The 20839-nt window shown below is 41.3% G+C and overlaps 1 protein-coding gene and 1 non-coding gene across 2 annotated transcripts in view; one reads left to right on the top strand and one right to left on the bottom strand.

The window, feature by feature from the left end:
• The window catches only part of LOC120415416 (protein unzipped), a 98330-nt gene that overhangs the window by 66201 nt on the left and 11290 nt on the right, over positions 1–20839 (bottom strand). The window lies entirely within an intron of this gene.
• On the top strand, positions 1933–2005 carry Trnav-uac (transfer RNA valine (anticodon UAC)). The gene has a single exon. It is a non-coding gene; the product is annotated as a tRNA-Val (tRNA).

Below are 20839 nucleotides of genomic sequence, written 5' to 3'. Positions count from 1 at the left end.
AGACAATAAAACATTTTTTGGGATACAATTCCAATCCAATTTGCACTGTACTAACAATTAGGATGTTCAACTGTAAAGAAATTGATGACACAAAATGTTAAACGTCAGGGTGTAATATTTTCTACCTATTTTGATATTTTGGTAAAAATAACTTCAAGTTTGTTGATACTTTGGTTCACGCCAGGTGTAGAAAATTGGTTTCCATTCTGATATTGAAATAACATTTGTTCCATATTCCACATCATGATTTGTTGCTAAATCCACTTATCTCTGGTCAAACCAATTCACACCAAGACCCATTCCCCATCCTGCCCCCATCTTAGGTAAACACATCATGAACCGAGTACGGTCCACCATTAAATTTGATAGTATAATAATGAAAAATGCAAACAAAACTCCACTTTTGAGCTATGACTACAACACCACAACCAGAGGCGTCAACCGGTCGTCGTTCCGTCACGTTGAACTCTTCGCAAACTTCCCCCCAAACTATTATCCACCAAACTCGTCCGCCTCGGGACAACTTGTGGAGAGCATGCTAAAAAGCTAAACAGTTTTCGCAAACACTCCGGTTGTCTGTCTGTTGTTCCTCGGTGAAAAGTCCATAGTGCCAGCTGTTTGGTTCTGGATCGCCACCGAAGCGGGACGACCTCCTGCTGGTTCTACAGTTTCTTTTCCCCGACCCGGCCGTTGTTTGGTACGAATTGGTGGAAGGTTTCAACGATTTGCAAAAAATTACCATAACGGAGAGCCCCACCGACAACGACGACGACGACGAACGCCCAGTGGTTTTACTCGAAATTTTACGCGGCCCGGATCGGTTTTGATGTTCAACACGCGGGGTAAACAATTGATTGTCGCGCGCGATAATTAAATTACGATTGGTCTAATTGGTCCCACAGGAGCGCGGAACGCCGACAAAGGCCCGGAACGTAGACGTTCCGGCTATTAGGCCATTAGCGTTCTTGGAATTGATTAATGTGTGTACGAAAGTAAGTTTGCTTGGTTACGCAAATTTGGAGGAATTTGCGTGTTGGGTGACCCAATTTGGCCGTTTAACTACGTGATAAAACTTTACAGAATATACTAAGATGCCGCGAATTAGAGTTATTTTCATAACATTTTTAGAGTGAACTGAAAACAACACACAACGTTTCAAGTTATTAAATTCTACTTGAAGAGTAGCCAGCAAGTAATTGGTACTTTTTGCCAACAAAAACTCATCCTGAATGTAACGCAGCACAAAACGAAAGGTCCTAAGGGTCAACTTGTGCAATATGTCTTCCCGGAGGAGAAAGTTAACTGATCGCCTCTCGTGTATACTTATTGTTAACCCCTCGCCAAGACGACGACGTCCGACCAAGAAGAATCTCGTTAATTTATTTACATGTAATTGTTCCTCGACCAGAAACTGTTTTTGTTTGCTTTAGTCCAGCAGCAGCAGCAAATCCGACAACAGTGACCCTGGACAAAAACAACCATCCCAGCTCAAGATGTCCAGGAGGGGGTTGATTAATTGATTTACGACGGCTCCGGTTTGAATAAGTTGATTAGACGCAACGAATGGAGGCGAAAAAAACGGCTTAATAAATCAAACAGTTGCTTCTGCTGGGAAGCTAAGGTCACCTCTAAGGGTTGACTCTGGAAGTCGTCGTGTAGCTCATAAATCAGAAAGAATTTGAAAGAAATGACTGTCCAGAGGGGTTTGGCCACGAGACTGACGGGTACCACTTGGCGCGGATTCCACCACCACGCTTTGATTGACTTTGGCGCGTAATTCGCGTATAACGCAACAGATAGTGTCTGCCTGCTACCAGCAACAACGTGGGAAGAGACGCTATTTTTGGTCGAGTGCTTCTTGTTTGGCGTACTGCCCAAACGTGAGGGAAAACAAGCATGCCTTGACTGCGATGAGCCCAGTTGCATGTATCTGGTTCCATGGTGTAGCGGTTATCACGTCTGCTTTACACGCAGAAGGTCTCCAGTTCGATCCTGGATGGAATCAGAAAGTACTTTTTTTAGGGAAAGGTTGCTTAAATTTTTCATGATATTAAAGAATCTAAGATGATTTATGAATTAATTTGTACAACATGTGTCAACCCCAAGATCAACTGCCATTACAGTACTTGTTCGGTAACTGGGCTGAGAACGTAGTCTAGTTACCGAATGCCGCTTGCTAACTGGGCCGAATAAAAAATGCCAATGTTTTATATTTTCGTAATAAAGTATAAAAATAAAACCTACTCATATATACTATATAGCGGAATTAAAAGGAACAACTCGTCTTTTTGTATTCATAACCTACCACAAAACCTACTCAAATTTGTGTCCAAAGCTTACTTCACAAGTTTCCTTTAATTGTGACTAGAAATATCACAAAAAACGTAAAAAATGTTTTATTTATTACATTTCATTATTGCATCCGTTGGCCCCTCGACTATTTTGGTTTGTTTTTGACGTTTTTCTGCTTTTAAAGTGGGCTACAGCTCAGTTATCGAGCGCCCAGTTACCAAACAAGTACTGTATTTAATACAATGTCGGATCGATTAACCTTTGCAAAAAAGGTAAAATTTTCAAAAATGCAGATCTGGCAACTCTGTCTTTAGTTATGACCACTTAAGTGTTTTTTTTTGTACTTTTTTGAACCCCTATCTCAGTTATCTGTATGGAAACTATGACTAAATCCATAGTCCAACTAATTGTTGGTTAGGTAATCGAAAGACATATCGAATCATTCTTAAATTTTGATGATCTGGCAACACTGCATCAAGCAAAATACCATCCCAACGAGTCTAAAATTATCGTTAGTTGTTTTCAGCAATATTTACGTCAAGAATATCCGTGCTAAACGCTAGTAAAAGTCACCGACAATTAAACGATTTATCTTGAATGCTGCAATCAGCTGATAAAAACTATTAGCGCCAACTTCACAACGACGTATCAACGATAGACGGTACAAGAAATAGCAAAAAACTTGATACGAAATAATACAGAGGAAAGTTTTCTCTATAAAGACACATCGAGGGAGAAAAAAAGGGCACAGAAATATTCACAACGTGCACCAATTATCGTCAGTTTTTTCCTCTTTCAGCAATGCGATCTTTTACCAACTGATGCTGGGAGGTATTTTTCTAAAACAAACTTTCTAAAAGCGCGTATCCACTGCGACCCTAGATATGAAACCCGTGCGCCCCAATTAAAAGTTACGTTCGATTTTCCCTCCGCCAGAACTTGCTCGCCAAAGTGACCAAAGAGGAAAAACTTGTTGAAGCGTCGATTGAGGGAAAATTACGACCCAGAGCGAGTGCTTATCACTGACTGAGTGAGGAAGGCATGCAGAAAAAAAGAGAAGTCCCAAAGGCAGCAAACTTTAATGAATTTTAGATGGAAGTGGAAGATGCGAACGGAAAACTGCAGCTCCAGAAGCAACAAGACAGCATGTTAGAAGCAATGAAAAAGGAAACACACACACAGGAAATCTCGTCCCGTATCAATAGTTAATTAAATAGTTTCCATTGTAATGCTACCTTTGGACAGCTCTCAGCCTCTGCCCGGCACAGCGTTTAATTTATTGAACGGTCGGATCTGGATTCAACAAGCCGTGTTTTTTCGCTTTCGTGTACCTTGCTGCGAGTTTACCTCTCCAGATTTCGCAGCGCAGATACCTCCAGGCAAGACTTGAAGGGGTACAAAGCGTTGAGCGCAAAAAAAATAATGCAACAAGCAGATCATGACCCGGCACATAAATAGTCGAAAAGTGTACGGCGAGGAGAATTTACGGTTATTTTTAGATGGCGCCAACATGAATCACTGCTGCGCGAACTCTGACTCTGCGCGAAGCAAAGCCGTGTTGTGATAAACCGGCTGGAACATCCAGCGAAATACCTTGATTTCTTTGAGGAAGTCGTTGTATACTTTCACCTCAAATCACGGAATGATTCGATCAACACGAAAAAAATTGAACAGACAGAGTTAAGTTCACTTAGTATTAAATATCTGGTAAAGGTGGTATTCCATTACGGGAAACTTTGCTTGCAAAGCCAGATTGACACCTTTGCAATTCCGAAAAACACCGAAAATATTCTCAAACGTATTTTTTAAATGTTATTTGTAGTTTCTGATACAGTCCAGACTCGATTACTAGACTATTACTAGATCATGGAGAAAAATAATAGGCTCTTTGGCATTGTTTTGCTAGATTTTTGAGGTTATATTTGAGCTCAACAATCTAAAAGAATCTGGACCGTATTACATTTTTGATATTTGTTTTATCTCAAATAATGATATTGAAAATAAACAGGTAAAAAACAGGCCAGCGATGTTGGACAACAAACACAAATATGGATTTTCCTAATTATTGTTTGAAATCAACTGTATCTATAATTTGCCGCTTTTTTCAAACTTTACTCTAACTACAAGTTTAAATTTAGAGTGTAAAAGTTTCTCAGATATCATCGCAAACATTTCGAAAAACTAGGGACTGTCAAAACGTCAAAATTATGGATCTTGTTTAGATTGCAAACAAAGTTTCCCGTTATGTAATTACACCTTAAAGTGATTTAATATAATACAAACTGATTGTACGGTATTGTCATAACGATTTTTTTACCGAATTAGGTAAAATTTACAGATTTTCAATCTGCTGAATGATCGGAAAACTAAAAAAGTACAAATTTTAACAAATTTATGATGAATAAAAATGAATTCATCTTATACAGTCAAGACTCGATTGTCCGAAGCCTCGATAAGATTTTTACTTACTTTCAACATTAAATTCGAGTTCTGCGATCCCATTTTAGTCAAAGCAAAAATAAGACAACGATTTTTTTTTGTAATCTACGAGTGTTGTTTTGTGAGTTAAGTTAAGTTTTCTAATAACACATTGAAGAATTTATGGAAATTTACAGCAGCTGAACATTACACAGTTATTATTTTCACTGCTACAAAATTGTATGAAACCCAAACCACCTCGGAAGTCAGCAAGTCCCATAAATCGATCGGATCCTCTCCAGATTGCATCATTAAAATTCATCGCATAACTATTTCCCCACCTCACATCCCCCAACACGGAAGTAAAATCCGTTTCCTAACCCCCTCGAAACCCCCAACCATCCAGTTCAGGCCTCCCAAATCTGTCACCCGTATTTCCCAGACTAATTAATCAAACGTGTTCGTCTCCATGGTCTGGAGTTTGTCTGCCGTTTTCGGCTTCCAGGGGAACAACGTCGTCCCCATGTACGTGTCAACCCGGCTCGGACCAATTTTGAATTGGAAACTTTATGCAAAGTGCTCGAGCAGAGAGCACACAATCGTACCGAGACGACCCATCCGAGGTGTCAAGAATTTGGAAATTGGATTCATTTTCGTCGGTTGAAACATCCCAGATGTGCCAAGTGGCGTTGCCCTTCATGCGTTAGTTCGGAAAGTTATTTAGCACCTACTCGAGAGGGGAGGAATGTTGGTCAGTTTTTGGTTTCATCACGCAGGGGCCCTTTTGTAACTGTTTGGAGTCGTCGACGCGGTAATACGCGAAGGTTAAGGTGAAACAAACAAGCTTCAATCATAATTTATCAGTCCAATTTATACTAGCAGGGCTGACCGACTCTGTAACTTAACCGACTTCCCGGCAAGCTGTGTTGAACCAGTGATTCGTTGCGGCCATCATCCCCGGCGCGTTGCTCGCCAACTCGTGACTGACTTTGGCTCAAGTTCAAAAAATTACTGATTCCCCCCTCTCGTTGAACTGCAACTATGATATAGTCAGAAAGAGGGAGCAGATGAAAGTTTTGCACTACAGTTGAACTATGGCAGTTTGGCAATACAATCAAATCTGCTAAGTTTCAGCGTCAAACTAAAAGATGTCCAATTATCGCCGTTGAACTGTTAGTGCGGCAAACCGGCAGCTAAATTGGAAAGGCCCTCCGGGAAGGGACAAGACCACCCTTTTCGTCCAAGTTCAGGTCTTGTAGAGACTTTGAACTACACTCACACACGACAAGTACCCGGGACTCCTTCCGAGGTCGAATCGTTGCTGTAGGTCTGAGCGTAATCCCATAAAATGCAGTCTACCGCAGTGCTGCACGAGCCTCGTGTTAGTTTGTTTTGGGCGGTACAGGCAAGTCGGCGTAGTCCGTAACAAGAACTGACTGTCTCAAACCCTTTGTTATTCCACGAAAAAAGTGCGTTTTAGGTTCTCCACGGTTTAATATTTTATAGTCCTGGCCGCAACTACTTGCTAAAAATAACGTCGTGACCTGGCGTCAAGGACTTCGATAGGGGCACCTCACGCACGACGGTGCGTGACAAATCGCGCCGGCTGGTACGCACACCACCTGGGGGCACTCCCACCTGATATACTTTGGAATAGTTGGAAATTGGCCACGGTGGCGCCATATTTTATTGGTTTGTTGGGATCGATAATGCATATTGACTTTGGGCGAGGGAAAGGTCGTAAAAATGAGTTATTCATGAAACTAAGCCTTAAACTAAACAGGTTTTTGAGAACCGAGGAATATTCGTATAGAATTCGCAATGGATTACCTGGGTTGAAACTTTTAAAGTCCATCAGTTAATCGGTAATGACGCAGAACGCTTCAAATCCAGATTCTACCAATAACTTCCAAGCGATCCAATTCTCAACTCTGTTCAACGCATTCAGCCTTCGTGACTGACCACAACGGACAGAATCATCACAACCCAGGAAAACTTCCCCCGTGGCCAGACAACTATTACCGATTTAATCAACCTCGATGTACGCTTACAACTTCTCTCCATTACACCTGAGGCCTGCCGCAGCTGAGAGAATCGAACGTTTGCAAGTGCACAATGAAAAGAGAAAATCCCGTTTCACGGTAGACTTAACCTTGGAGCTCCAGACAAACCACTCTGGCCCGGTGTAAACATCCGGACAGGCCGCAATTCCCGCCGCGATGGATCCGTTTTGTTCCATGTCACGGTACACGCCATAAAGCATGGTACTTCAAGCATTTCTCTGGCTATCTCGCGGTCGTGGTCTTGGCCAGGCCAAAAGACACGTCCGTTGAAGTCCGTTCTTCCTCGCGGGATGCAGATGTGTTCATCTCAAAGTGTTTTGCGTGATGTTTTCTTTGCCTTTGTACCAGAAGCGTGCAGATTCCTGGACGGTCTTCTTTTTCCCCGTTCTCTAATGAAATAAACAATTTGTTTTTGTTCCCACTTTTTTTTTCGCTCGCCCTGCATCCATTTGTCGAGCCGTTGAGCGATGACTTGGTACGGAACCGTTCGGAGCGTGAGAACACGTGATTCACTCCCACGCGCACCGACCGCTCCGCTGACTTTGCAAGACGAGGAAAAACTCATTAAAGTCGTGTTAAAAGTCAAATAATGACAAACTGCCACTTAGTCAAATCGATGCTTGCACACAAGTTGCACGGTGGAAATCGAAGAGACTATGAGATTGGGTTTGGAGAAATGGTCACTATCTAAACCACAATAAGTAAGTAACGATGTGCCATCCAAGCTTAGATGCTATGGAGAGGAGTGCTTTTGAACCTTTCATCTACAAGAAGTCCCCCAGTTCACCAGATGAAGTATGCTGAACATATACTATAACATTCTTCTATCTCAACCGACGACGTGCCTTCCAAGCTAAGATGCGAACACAAAGTTGCTTTTGACCATTCTTAAACCACAAGAAATCCCATAGTCACCAACTAAAGTAACCAAGCAAAGCCCGGGGCGCGGAGGTCGATCTAATTCGATTTACTCTCGCTAATGATTCCATTGCTTTAATTGATTGGTTTTCCTCAACCCCAAGTTCATCATTCCGCAAGATATTACTGGTGGTGATGATTTGTGTAACTGGAGCACAAGTTGAAAATACCGATTGTGTTGGGATTAGAGAAAGGGGTTCCGACCCAACCCGAAGGACGTTGATTGAAGTGGCGTCTCGAAGGGGCGACGATAGTCTGAGCCATAGTCGATGACGGAAGTGCCAGAAATGAGGTGGAGATGGGAGCAGGTCTCTATTTGCCTACCACGGCATGGCTATAATCATTGTTGCGGTTGGGAGATGATAGGCTCCTTGTATAAACATCTACCCTCTGGGTGGGTAACATTTGGCCAACGATAATGTGTACATAGCGTTAGACTCGTCGGAGCTTGAGGAGGAGGTGTGAGAAGATTATCGATTTTCGATTGCGGGATGACATGACATGTTTACACTGGAGAACGCACTTCATCACGATCGGGGAGAGTACTTCGCGTGATGAACTGTGCAAATATTTATGAAATCTCAATCAGATCGGAATGCCTCGATAGCTTCTCAACTTAAAGCTGAGATTGTTTGGATTTTGCAAGCTTTAAACTTTTTAGTGTGTTGATATATTAGCAGATGCATGACCAAATATTGAAAACTGAATCAACAAACGCTTACTCGTTTTAAAGATTTAGGCACGGAGGTCCTTTTTAAGTGCTTTGGGATTCTAAGGTTATATTGAGAGTTATATTTTTCTGTTTCGCCTTAAAAGCACAGACAAACAGACGTAGACCTCTTCTCAAATTCATCAATCAACAACTTAACGGTCGATTTGAATGTTTGAAGTTCACCACGCCAACTTGGAATTCACCACACCTCAAATACACGCGTTTGACAGTTCTAGCAAAACAACGCAAAAGGACCGTTGTAGGATTGCAAACAAAGAGTGTGTCCTGCTCACGCTAGAGGGTGTTTACATTTGGCATGAAAGGAATACACACTTTGTTAACAAACCCACAACGGCCTTTTGGCATTGTTTTGCTAGAGTTGTTGTAAATGTATGCACGCATACTTTCGTAAATTTCGAATTTTTGATATAAAATGTCTTTTTGTCTGTGTTGAAAAGGTCATTCCATAAATTAAACACATGGAAGACACAATAACTCGAAGTTGTCCATATCGTAAACTATCAATAATCAACTAAAGAAAGATCGTAAAAGTTTTATCTTTCGCCTTAACCAGCATTAAACCATAATAATACTGCACAAAGTGCATAGCAATAATGGACAACAACTCCATGCAGCCATAAAACTCAAGTGCACCAACAGAAAACGACTTTTGGTCGCTCGTACGGAACATTTCTTCTGCCTTGAGGTTGAAGATTCAATCAGCCGTTGCTGCCTCAAACTGTGGCAATAACTATTCATTTTGACCTCGACGCCACAAAGTTTGCGCAAAACACACCGGGATTCTACGCCCCTCGTACCGTGCGGTCAATCTGGCGGTTTGTGGGACGTTCATTCATTACGTAACGCTAACCGAGTCGCACAACTTAATGTTCTCTTTGTTCTAAATCTAAATTTGAACTCCCTGGACTACTCTAGATGACTTGTCCGAATGATCAATCGTTTCTCGTTACGTTATAAGGGAAATCCCCCCAATGCCGTGTCTTCCGGCGCACCAAAGCTCATCCAAGCGTCACTTTAGATATACCTGCGGGACTACTCATGCCGAGTGCCGCGCCGTTCCGGCTGGACCTGGAGTGTGGGATCATTATTATTGAGATTAGTTCTACGATGAAGACATACTACGCCTGTCCAACCGGGAACGGGTCGGCACGCGATTCTTTCGAATAACGAAGAAGCGACCATTGTGTTTCGATTTCGGACTCCTGCTCGTCAACAGCTCATCCGGGCCCTGTCAAGTCGGCGACATTGTCTACGCGCTCTTTTATGGCTTTTTGATGGTGATGATGACCACGCGGAGTGTGTGGGCAAGGGTGCCGCCGGGTGTCAATGCCTCTGGACTCGTCCCACCGCGTCTCTTCCGATCCATAGCGTGGAAAAGTAACGAAATAATCGAAAAGAAACACACTCCGGTATGCGCATATAGATAGAACACAAAATCTATCGCCACTTCACACCTCATGGATTACCGCACCGTGTATGGACAACCCGACGAAGAACCAAGTCAACCGCATCGCGTTGAGAACCTACGGATAGAGACGCAACTGTGTTGTCGTGACGACATTCGATAGATTTAGTGCCCGGGTTCCATCTTTATTGGTACTGCCGCGGACTATTAAGAGATGCCAAGGATTTTGATACAAAGGTTGGTACCACTTTGATTTTCTTATTTTAAGAGGCAGAAATCGATGCTAAGCGACTTCAAACAACTTGTCTTATAGAGTCTGATTTGACTCCAGTCGTTGCTTCCAACCTTAGCTATAAGATCTTGAAGTTCAAGTACAAGGTTTAGCATCTTCCCGCGTGGTTCTCGGTGGTTGCGGTCGCGTGTCACGAGCCGGGTCTTCTTCTTGTGGTCTGGAATGGTTTCTCAGCGGTGGAGGTGGCCGCCGTTTTATGGCTTTCGAATGAGCTTATAATGAGTGTAGTAAGTCGGGAATAATCTTAATTTGTCTACACGCGCGCTTGAACAACAAACACAGAAAATAGACGACACACGACGGCGTGGACTTTTGTACTAGCGATTAAATTGTGCGGAATTTGTTGATCTGGGAAGCTTGGAAGAGCGAGACTTGTTTATTCGATTTCTCGGGAAATCATTTTCACAACTGTTTTTGAACTGAAAGCTTATGCCTTGGCAAATCTACCTCCAAGTCAACTCCTAAAACCGGTACAGAATTGAGCTCCCTGCGTAATTATTTACAGTTGCCCTGTCAAAACTGTCAACCGGTGGTGGGTAATCTTGTCGTCGTCGTAACCATCAGTCAGATCCGTAATGGTTGCACGCAATTAAGGTGCAACGCTCCCCACAGACGCCACGCCACCGAGCTAGAGACGTTTGTACAATTATCGTCCATCAGTTCGGCTGGGTGTTTACCGGTTTTCTCCCGATTACGATCTACCGGATAGTGTCGGGGAGCTGTCAGAGGTTTGACAGATTCAAGAAATGGTTGTTAGAAATGTTTTTAGGCATTGACTTATAAAACGGTTAAAAGTCACATCGAGGTAACTGTAACTCCATTAGCAACACTATTAATTACATGCAAAATGAGCACAAATCAATTACAATTATGACTCATTGTAAACTTCACCGACGAGATAGCTCTAACCCCGTGACTCGGCATCAATTCGTTACATCTTAATGAACACGACGAGCCGCCAGCATCGTCGGACGCGTCCATCCATCTCATCAGATAACGCTAATCCCCAATCAGGAGTTAAACGCTCGTAATGAGCTACAAAGTCACCGGCAAGATACAGCGATAAACTGAACCTTGTGACCAATAGATTAGACCTCATTAATAAATCTCGCTCTACGGTGCCGATGAAACCTAGAGTGAAGACCTCCAACGTTGCTTCTGCGTAAACTGCAGAGAAGATAGAAATAAATCAGAGCTATTTCTTCTCCGAGAAGCCACAAATTACTGCCAACAACTTATTCCGGGCTTCGCTCGTCCCACCTACACGCGTTCCCATTTCTTGGTCATCTGCAGCACGCACACGTCTCCGGGTCCTCGACGAGATCGTGACGGCATGTTAGGACAACCCCACAAAGAAGAGTGAAAATTAAGGCTAAAGGCGTAGCACAGTTGTGGATCTCCCTGAACACGGGGTTCATCATCTTCAGCTTTCTTCATGGTGCCGCCACACGCGAAATCCCAAAAATGGGCAAACGCACCCCGGTCTTGGATTCCCTTGTCATTAACCGGTAACGTTGGCCACCGTGAGCCATTCAAACTCTGACATTGTCTTGTGTGATTTGCGGGATGTGTCTCTTTGCGACCCGGAATTCGGTAGATCTTAAAAAAAACTTATGCTCAAGTTCAAACCAATTAAACGAATTATCTCTGCGGTAAACTTTTCGATGTGACCTGACCGCTGAAAGGTTTTGTGTTGTTTCTGTATTCATCTAGTAATCCAATCATAATATTTATATTTTTTGACAGTAGTAACTGGGCGGCTTTGCCGTAAGCAAATGGATGACGCTCTTCAAATGTCAATAAATGACAACAAGGATCTTCAGGATTCCTTTCGAAAGATTCGCTGCACTAGTGTTGGATAAGATTAGACGTTACACCTGAAATCAGTTGATATCGATGGATATCAAGCGATCTTGAAAAGTTCAGTTTATATTCACGAAAACCGCAGTGTTTTTAAAATAGGACGAAATAGGCGAAGTTGTATAAACTTCAGTCGATCTTGACTTATTTTGATACCCAACCTACAAAACAAGTGAATAAGGCCGCAACGGGTTGACCATTCACCGCTGACAAACCACTGCCAAGCCGTCTTAATTGCGTTTAAGCAACGCGTGTGAGTACGCTGCTTTTGCGCGCGTTGTGCCCTTTTAAGAAGTGTGCACACGCGTAGAGGCTGTTGCCCATTTTCCCCCCTCTTCATTCGCTTCGAAATTTGAACGAATCGTTCATGTCCGTCCATTGAAGGGTGGCATCCAGATCAGTATGGGCATGACCAGACAACTTCCATTCGGATTTCTCCTACGGCTCGCTCGCGAGCCAGCAGCGCCAGATGGGCTAATTTGAGGATGGTTTTTTTTTTGTTGTGACCGCTCCCAGCATCTTGGCCCAATTTCAGGACGACAGATGGAATGAACTGCTGATGACTTATTTCTCGCGCTGAGTATGTCCCCACGCGTCCCCAAACGTCAAGCAAAAGGAACAGATTGATGACGTTATCGTGATTCCTGTATCGGTTGCGGAGCAAAAACAACGAAAAAAATCGTGAAGAAGTTGTGACCGAAGACACAAGGCTGCAAACCAGAGAAGAGGGACATCTCTCTTTTCGTCAATTGATTTAAATTGATTTACACGCAGAAAAATAAGGCATATTTGAATCAACAAAACGTTTTGTTGATTTGAAAATCATATTTTTTGTTGAATCAACGCTAAACGTCAAAGCAGCTTTTTCAAAACAACAAAAGACTTTTGTGGAATCGAGAAAATCAAGGTTTGTTTCAACGCAAAATCGGCGTTGATTATATTCAACAAAAATTTTGTTGATTCAAACCTCGTACAGGCTGATTCTACAAAACTTTTTTCTGCGTGTAGGGGCACTGGAATTGGCACGCATGCGGACGTGTGTCATTGAAACCGAGCGCTGGACGCGACATTTAAGCTTGAGCAGTAAACAAGCATGTAGGGTAGAGTAGTCATCAATGAGACACGGGGAACAATGATAAAATGGCTCTCACAAGTCGTAGTTTCAACCAATCAGGCTCATATTTGGGGGAAAGGTGTGTCTACTGGATACACGTCTGCCATATTAGTGGCTTTGGTTATGGACGCTCCCTTGAAAAGTATTTCATAAATGTTTGATTCTGGGGTGTAAAAGTAAACCATGGACAAAAAAAACTTTTTCGCTCGTATGCTGCCATTTACACCAAAACTAATATTTCTTAAAATTTCTTTCGACGTTCTATAGGGATTAAGTTGGGCTACAATGTCCTTTCATTAGATTTGACCAAAATTTAGAATAAACTCAGAATCCAGGGCTGTCTCATTGTTCCCCACTCATTTCAGCCCATGGGTAACAATGAGACACTTTGATTTTTCTTCAATAAACTTTTCAAAATCGATGGAAATCTTTCAAAACATGAATTAAAAGTTATTTTTGGCATATTTATAGAGTTTAAACTTCATTTAACCAAAAATACAAAGTTATTTGGTATTAATATATGGATTTTACAAAATTGAAATACTTTTTAGTGTAACTTTTGTTATTAAAAGTTTCATGTTGGCAAAATTGCTCTAAAATGTTCAAGGAAAGTCACCTGCAATGGAACAATACAAAAACATGATGTTTTGCTAGAAAAATGTTGATTTTCGTAGAGTGTCTCATTGTTCCCCACCTGTCTCATTGTTCCTGCCAAGTGCGTCTACAATGAGACAGTTGAATAACTCTGGCTGTAGATGTCGGATCGATCTCATGTTTTTGTCAATGTTAGAACACATTAAAAGAATGATAATGCAACTAAAAGCTCATTAAAACATGCTGATGAAAAAATTAGAAAAATCGTTGAAAGTTGAAAACCAAAAGTGTCTCATTGATGACTACTCTACCCTACGCCCAATCATAAGAAGGATGATGAATCTTGGCGGCCTGGAAGTTTGAGTGAGGTCATTCGAGAAATTATGTCGTATTCGCTGGAATAACAACAAATTTGGACAAATTGTTAAAATATTTAATTTTCAACATACACCAAACTTTATGAAATCAAAGAACCTGGGAATAACTTCAAGGTGGGCAAAACCGCTCTTTATTAGGAGCCGCTCATTTTCGTTCGCTCATTAAAAAAACCGCTCTTTTGAGCGGCTCTTTCGCTCTTTTTCAAAATATGAATCATAAGGATATTTTGTAAGAATATTGTGATTTTTTATGCTATTTCACATTGGAATTATTTAAATTATTTGGAAAAATAACTAAAAACGAGAAGATGCCCTTGAAAACCATAAGTCTTAGTGGTCTCTATGTCAACATTTCTACTCGAACCAAAACGTTCGAACAATTGAATTTTGGAGAAATTGAAATGTTTTAAAATAGCGTTTAACTCTGCCAAAATTGATATTTAAAATTTTAATTTCAATTTGTGTTTTATTAGAATTAAGCAGTTCTGTTCCAGGATGTAACAATGCAATTCAGAGATTTGGAGAACCTTTTTAACTGGGATCAATTTATAAGCCTTTGCTGGGAGGGTACATATTTATATAATGCTGATATTTATTTTTTTTAAATTTGTGTTCGGGTAATGTACGATCAGTACAATGAAAAGATTCTTTATTTTGTTTAGAAAATCATTTTCTTTTGGAATTTAAAAAAAAATAGGAAACTGAAAATATGAGCTTGAAAATTATTAAGTTGTTTTCAAATATTGTCTTCAATGCTATTGAGAGGCTTTAAATATATATTGATGAGAAAGTTGCTATAGACACCTCAATGAAATATGACGAAAATTTTGAGAAATAGTCCCTCTGCCGTTTTTTGTCCTAAAGTACTCGAAAAAGTACACCAAGGGACAATGTTGGGATAATTTTTTATTAGCATTAAAACATTTGTAATTGTATATTCTATTCTCAAAACCAAATTAACACTACAATTTGTTGGAAATTCAATCAGTTATATATACACTTCAATCTTAACAAGAAAGACAGTTTTTAGATAGCTTGAAAGAAATTAAAAATAGTTTTTTTTGTTCTTTGTTGTGCATTGGATTTTAAATTAACCTCAATTTTTAATCGAATATGATTCAAATTAAGTAAGTCTTTTAGAAATATATTCTTATATATATATTTTATATAAAATGAGGCCGTTGCAAATATTTTTTGAAGTTTATGTCCCTCGGCTCTGACCAAAGTCGAGGGGGGGCAAAAAAAATAAAAAAAAATATATAAAATTGAAATTACAAGCCAAGCGGGCTTTTGTTAATTTGATTTGGTAAACCGCGGTGGATTTTCTTGAAATTATTCGAACTGTCAAAAATCCACCAAAGCATCTACCACATTGAGCGTACAAAAATCTGTGGTAGAAAAGTATCCACCGGTAGATGCTTTGGTGGATTTTTGACAGTTCGGATTATTTCAAGAAAATCCACCGCGGTTAACCAAATCAAATTAACATAAGCCCTAAGGTTTCAACATTTGGATGAAAAAAGTGTTTTATAATGCATTTTACAGGCGTACAGTTGCTTTCCAATCATTAGTTTTGAAAATATCAAGGTATTGACGGATTTTTTTCGCAAAAAAACTTTTCGTTGGACTGTACATTGGTATTTCATGAAAATTTGAAATGTTTTCAAAGGAGTTCAAACATGCTGAATATGATTATAAACGCGGGAGAATGCATTTCAACTGGTTTTCAGTTGATCAAACTTTAATTTTCATTAAAATTTTGAAGCATTTCGAAAAAAATATTTTTTTTGCCCCCTGATTATTTAGGCCAACTTTGAAGGGGGGGGGGGGAGGGGGCGACATAAACTTTGAAAAATATTTGCAACGGCCTGACTAGAAAAGCTTTAAAAATCCTCTGATTTTTTTTAAAAAAATAAGAAGCGACAACAAACAAAATGACACCAGTCAATGTAAAAATTTAAAAATGTTTTGAATTTCATGTTTTATGTAAACTGGGGAAAACTGGGACTACAGTCGGAATAAGTACAAGAGATTTTAGAGCAGTAAATTTGGATATCGGGGTAATATTTTTTTGTTCTGTTCCTGTTTTAACCAAAGTCAATCAAAGCATTGTGCAAACAAATTGACTTAAATAGCTGTCTTAATTCGTTACATTTGTCCTTATTTCCCCAGATGCCTGTGTTTTTAAAAAGCATAGATGATTTTTTTAATTTAAAAAATATATCATATTGGTAACGGTCTTTTAAAAACAAATAAAATAAAAGAGATAATATTTAAAGCGCAAGCCATTTTGCAGATCTGCAAACTAAAATTATAACAATTTACCCTAGCAAGCCAAATTTATGCTGATATATGCAGAATGTAAATTTTAATGCTTTGAAATTCTTATCGATTAATAATAATTCAACTGTTCATCTTTTTCCCCAACAAAACTGAATTTCCAGACCAAAATTGTTTTTCTTTCAATATCGTGAATTCCCGGGACAAATTTAAAAAAAAAAATACCGGGATTCGTAATTTTCCGGTTTTGTAGAAATCCCGGGAATTTTGTCCCTGGAATTCCCGGGATGGACGCACTACCTCGGCGGTTTGCACAAAATGAAAATTGGTAATAATTATTTTCTTCACATTTCTCAGTACTCATAGGCAATCACGTCAAGTTAATATCCCTCACGTGCACGACATTCGATTTACGCGGTAATAACATCTAAATTTAGACATGAATCATAATTAGAGTGGCATATAATGCACGTCTGAAGCCGTGATTCAGCCTGTCCATAGCTCGAAGAAATTTCGTTAAAGCTCGAGGATGCACCATGAACTAGTTATTCCGCATAAATTGCCATTTAATGGGATCGATATACAAATCTAATTAGAGCCTCACCTTACTCCACCTTTCGTTCGTTGGGAATTTCATGCATCGAAAGGATATCTGTCTAAAGTACAGTCCAGTCCGTTGGCACTATCATTAACATAAACATATTCCATCCCCACTTAAAGTGATACGCAATTTATGCGCATCGAGTTATGCCAAGCAGAAGAGCAGGGGGAAGCCCCTACATTCCGCATTTAATTATCGCCCCACTGCTCCCCTAGCCGTTTTATAATTCCTCGTCACTTAATTGACGGGTAAATATTTACGTTAATTTACGACACACTGCTGGCTCTCTGGAGCACATGCGAGCTCTCGATGCCCATCATCGGCCGTCATCTTGGGTGGACACTTGAAGCTTAATACGGCATTTAAAAAAACGCACTAATTAATGCACTAAAGTGACGATCCTCTGCCATCCGACACCAAACCAGTCCAACCCCGGGCACATTCAATCATATTTTAATGGTCCATAAGCCAGATTGTGGTTCCTCGCCGAATAAAAAAAATTGAAGCTGACATGTTCACATAATCAACCGCGTGAAAGTGACCGCGCCGCGGCAACCATCACGATTTGGTCTGGACTGTGTATTAAAATAAGTTGAAGTTAAAAGCTTTTTGACACACCCCTTCCTCGCGCGGTTGACCCCGCATCGGTGACTCCACTGAATTGGCGCGCTCGTGCTCATTTGACGCAATCGCCAACTGCCAGATTGCCATAAAAGAAAGCTCAATGACGGCGGATCCGCCCTTTGGAAATGATATTCGTCACAATTACTTTGACAATCTATAACATTACTATTAGTATTATTTTTGCATAAATACCTCGAGCGCCAAGAGAGCACAACTCCTGCCACAAAGAAAGGCGAAAGATTTGCACAGTTCAACTTTGGCTTTGGCAGAAGTAAAAAAAACTGCTTCGAGTGTATCATTTCATCGCGATAGCTTGCCGGCCGGCCGCCATTATGGCGAAATTGTTTATCTTTTACTCGCATCAAATGGTTTCGCCATAAATGGAGGGTGTTAGAGCGAGAGAGAGTGAGAGGTGGAACAATAATTACTAGCCGCTCCAAGCGGTCCACCGAATGCTGATCCGCTGAAAACGTATTCGTTTGCGCATATATGCAAATGTGAAATTTTCTGTGTGCTCCAGATTTGGGACCTCCTCGGAACCGCTTGGGACTCTTGGTTGCAAGCTTGCCGGCGAGCGGTGTCAGGGCGTAATTGGGTTTAAGATCTGCACGGTCGCTGTCGAGTTAGAAACGTTTCATAACATCCGCCATTATGGCAAGCGCGGAGAAACGTCAAACGCTATAGGGTAAACAACGCAATGAATTATGGCGGTTCAACGGTCAAACTCGGCTTCGTACTGTGCGCAAACTACCGTTACCGATTAATTGCACGATAATTCAGGCTTTCTTCGCGTCCAAAACCTCTGACCAAGAACTCTCCAGACACGCTCCGGGCAGCTTCTTATCCATGTAGGGTAATTATCTTTCCATCAGTGCCAGCAGTGCCTTTTACCCAGAAACCGACTGCCTCCGGGTGCCATGAATGGACGTCGTTTGGGGTAAGAAAAGCTACTTTATCTTTTTCACTTTTATCACCTCTAGCTCAATTTTGCTTTGCCCAGCGGAGTCCGATCTCAGGTGGTTCTGGCCTAGAGGGGTTCCCGTTGCGGTTGCGTCGGGTGTGAGAAGTTGGTCGGACCCGGCGGACCATGACGTGACGCGGTTTCTGGTTACGGCGACCTTCCTCTCTGCAAGCGTGTTCATCATCGCTGGACTTGAGTCATCCTTATCCGCCCTGCGGATGGGAACCTGCGGTTTGGATCTCATTTGTGCTCGTCATAACAGAATGAAAAAGGGGCGCTTCGTCTGGCTTTGACTCTCCAGGGTATTCTGGACCTCGTCTCAGGTGTACGCGCGCTGCATCTCTGAAACATTCTCCGGTTGCGTTTTTAATGTTTTTATTTTGATGGGAATGGTGCCGACAGGAGGGGGAAACCCCAACCGAGTGGAAGGAAGGTGTGTAACGATTACACCTTCCGGTCTTCCTCCCGCCATCGACGGAATGAAAGAAGACCGCCAAACCGCTGCGCTGAAAACCAGCAAAACCTGGTGGTGATGAGGCTTCTTCTCGGATGAAAGGTAATTTGGATCCAATTGAAGGGGGAGAGAATCTGTGCGCTCACCTTGAAGAAGACGTAGTTAGGGGTAGGGGTATCGAAAAGTGATTAGATTCAGCGGAGAGACGGGTTTGAGTCTTTCCCGCAGCGAATCAGTTTAATAACTTCAACGGATTGATTTCCCGCGCCCATCTGTCCCCCACTCGAACTCCACACCAAGGTAAAATTTGAGTTAATCTTGGAAGCCGTTCCGGAACAGGTAGATTATTGTGATTGCTCGTGGGAATGGGCATTGCGGGCACCATTGATCGATTGGACGCGCTGGAAATTTGTGCTGGGTTCCCCCCATTCGGCGGGGCCTTCATCGGCAAATATCCGAGTTTAATCGATTTTAATTGCGGCGCTGGGAGATTCGCTTCATGGGTTACGGTTTGGTTTTTAGGGGGGCGATAAAATTCCGGGTGGTTTGGAATATTAAATTAGCGATGGATACGCCCAGCATGCGACGGTAATTTACTGTGGTGGTGCTATGACCTTCGAAGAATGTGATTTAATTGAATCAAACACCCTAACCAAACTCCACTGTCATTCAGTGATGGCAATGTTTAAAAAGTCCTAAAATTTTAACAAATCTAAACACAGCCCGTTGAAAAATTACAAAAAAGTGAATAATTGCAAACATGTATGCAACACATGCTTCCCATTAATCATCTCCTTCTCTGGTGAAATTTAAACTCAAGTGCACATGACAGTTATTACATTCCACGCTGTAAATCAACTCTCAATAATGTCTGATTGCAATTTAAACACTCCGTAAATCCCGCTCGCAAGAGGGTCCACACATTATCGACTCATTTCCCTTCTCTCCAACATTAAATGAAGAAAGCAAAAAACTCGTTTCCCCGAAAAAAAGAAAAGAAACAGCAACATGTCCATCGAAGAAATGTAAATAAATCAGATTATGCCTCGCAGAACCCGCGCCAACAGTCTTGAACTTGGTCCGCGAGAAAGAAAAACAAACTTGGACCTTAAAAAAGCGAGGCTCGCGCGCGCCTACTTGAATAAGTCGGGGTGTCCAACTGTTAATAATTTTGAATATTTTGGCTTCCAGCATCGCCGCCGGTTCAAGCTCAAGGTTTTGTGATAAACTGTGCCAACGGGTTTTTTTTTTCGTTGGCCTGAAATAACGTGGAGACAGGCTTTCGTGGGTACTTGCGGTAAATAATATTTATTTTTATTCATGAACCGGGCTCGGTTATGTTGAGGAAAGGAGGTGTCGAGGCGTGGAACCGTTGGGGGTTGGACAACAATTTGAAAAGAAACGTTTTTGCGATTGTTTGACTGGAAAAAAGTGGATGGTATTTTATGGAAAGAAGTGTCAAACTCATATTAGTATTTTATGACATGCTTAGATTTCCTTTTTATTTTTCCATTAAATTTACAGTGTTGTTTGTAAATACATTTTATTGCACTGCACGAATTTTAAAGCTGCCAGGCCTACTGCGTTAAGTTGACCACAGAAATTATTCGATGAAGTGGACTGAACATGAGCACGCAGTGTTCAAACAACATAAATATCATTTCAAGTTGTTACCAAGAGGTTAGGACACGCTTCACAAAACTTCTAACCACGAATAATGTAATGTGATTCCATATCACTGCAAAGTGAATGAATTCCCACTTATTTTTCACAATGATTTTGGGAACGAGAAATATTTCACTTATCTGCACCGTACGACGCCCCCCGTTCAGCGAGAGGTGGCAATTCAAGAC

Source organism: Culex pipiens, chromosome 2 (assembly GCF_016801865.2).
Source record: "Culex pipiens pallens isolate TS chromosome 2, TS_CPP_V2, whole genome shotgun sequence".
NCBI lineage: Eukaryota > Metazoa > Arthropoda > Insecta > Diptera > Culicidae > Culex > Culex pipiens.
Note: the sequence above shows the minus strand (reverse complement) of the source record. Positions and strands in the feature narration are given on the sequence as shown.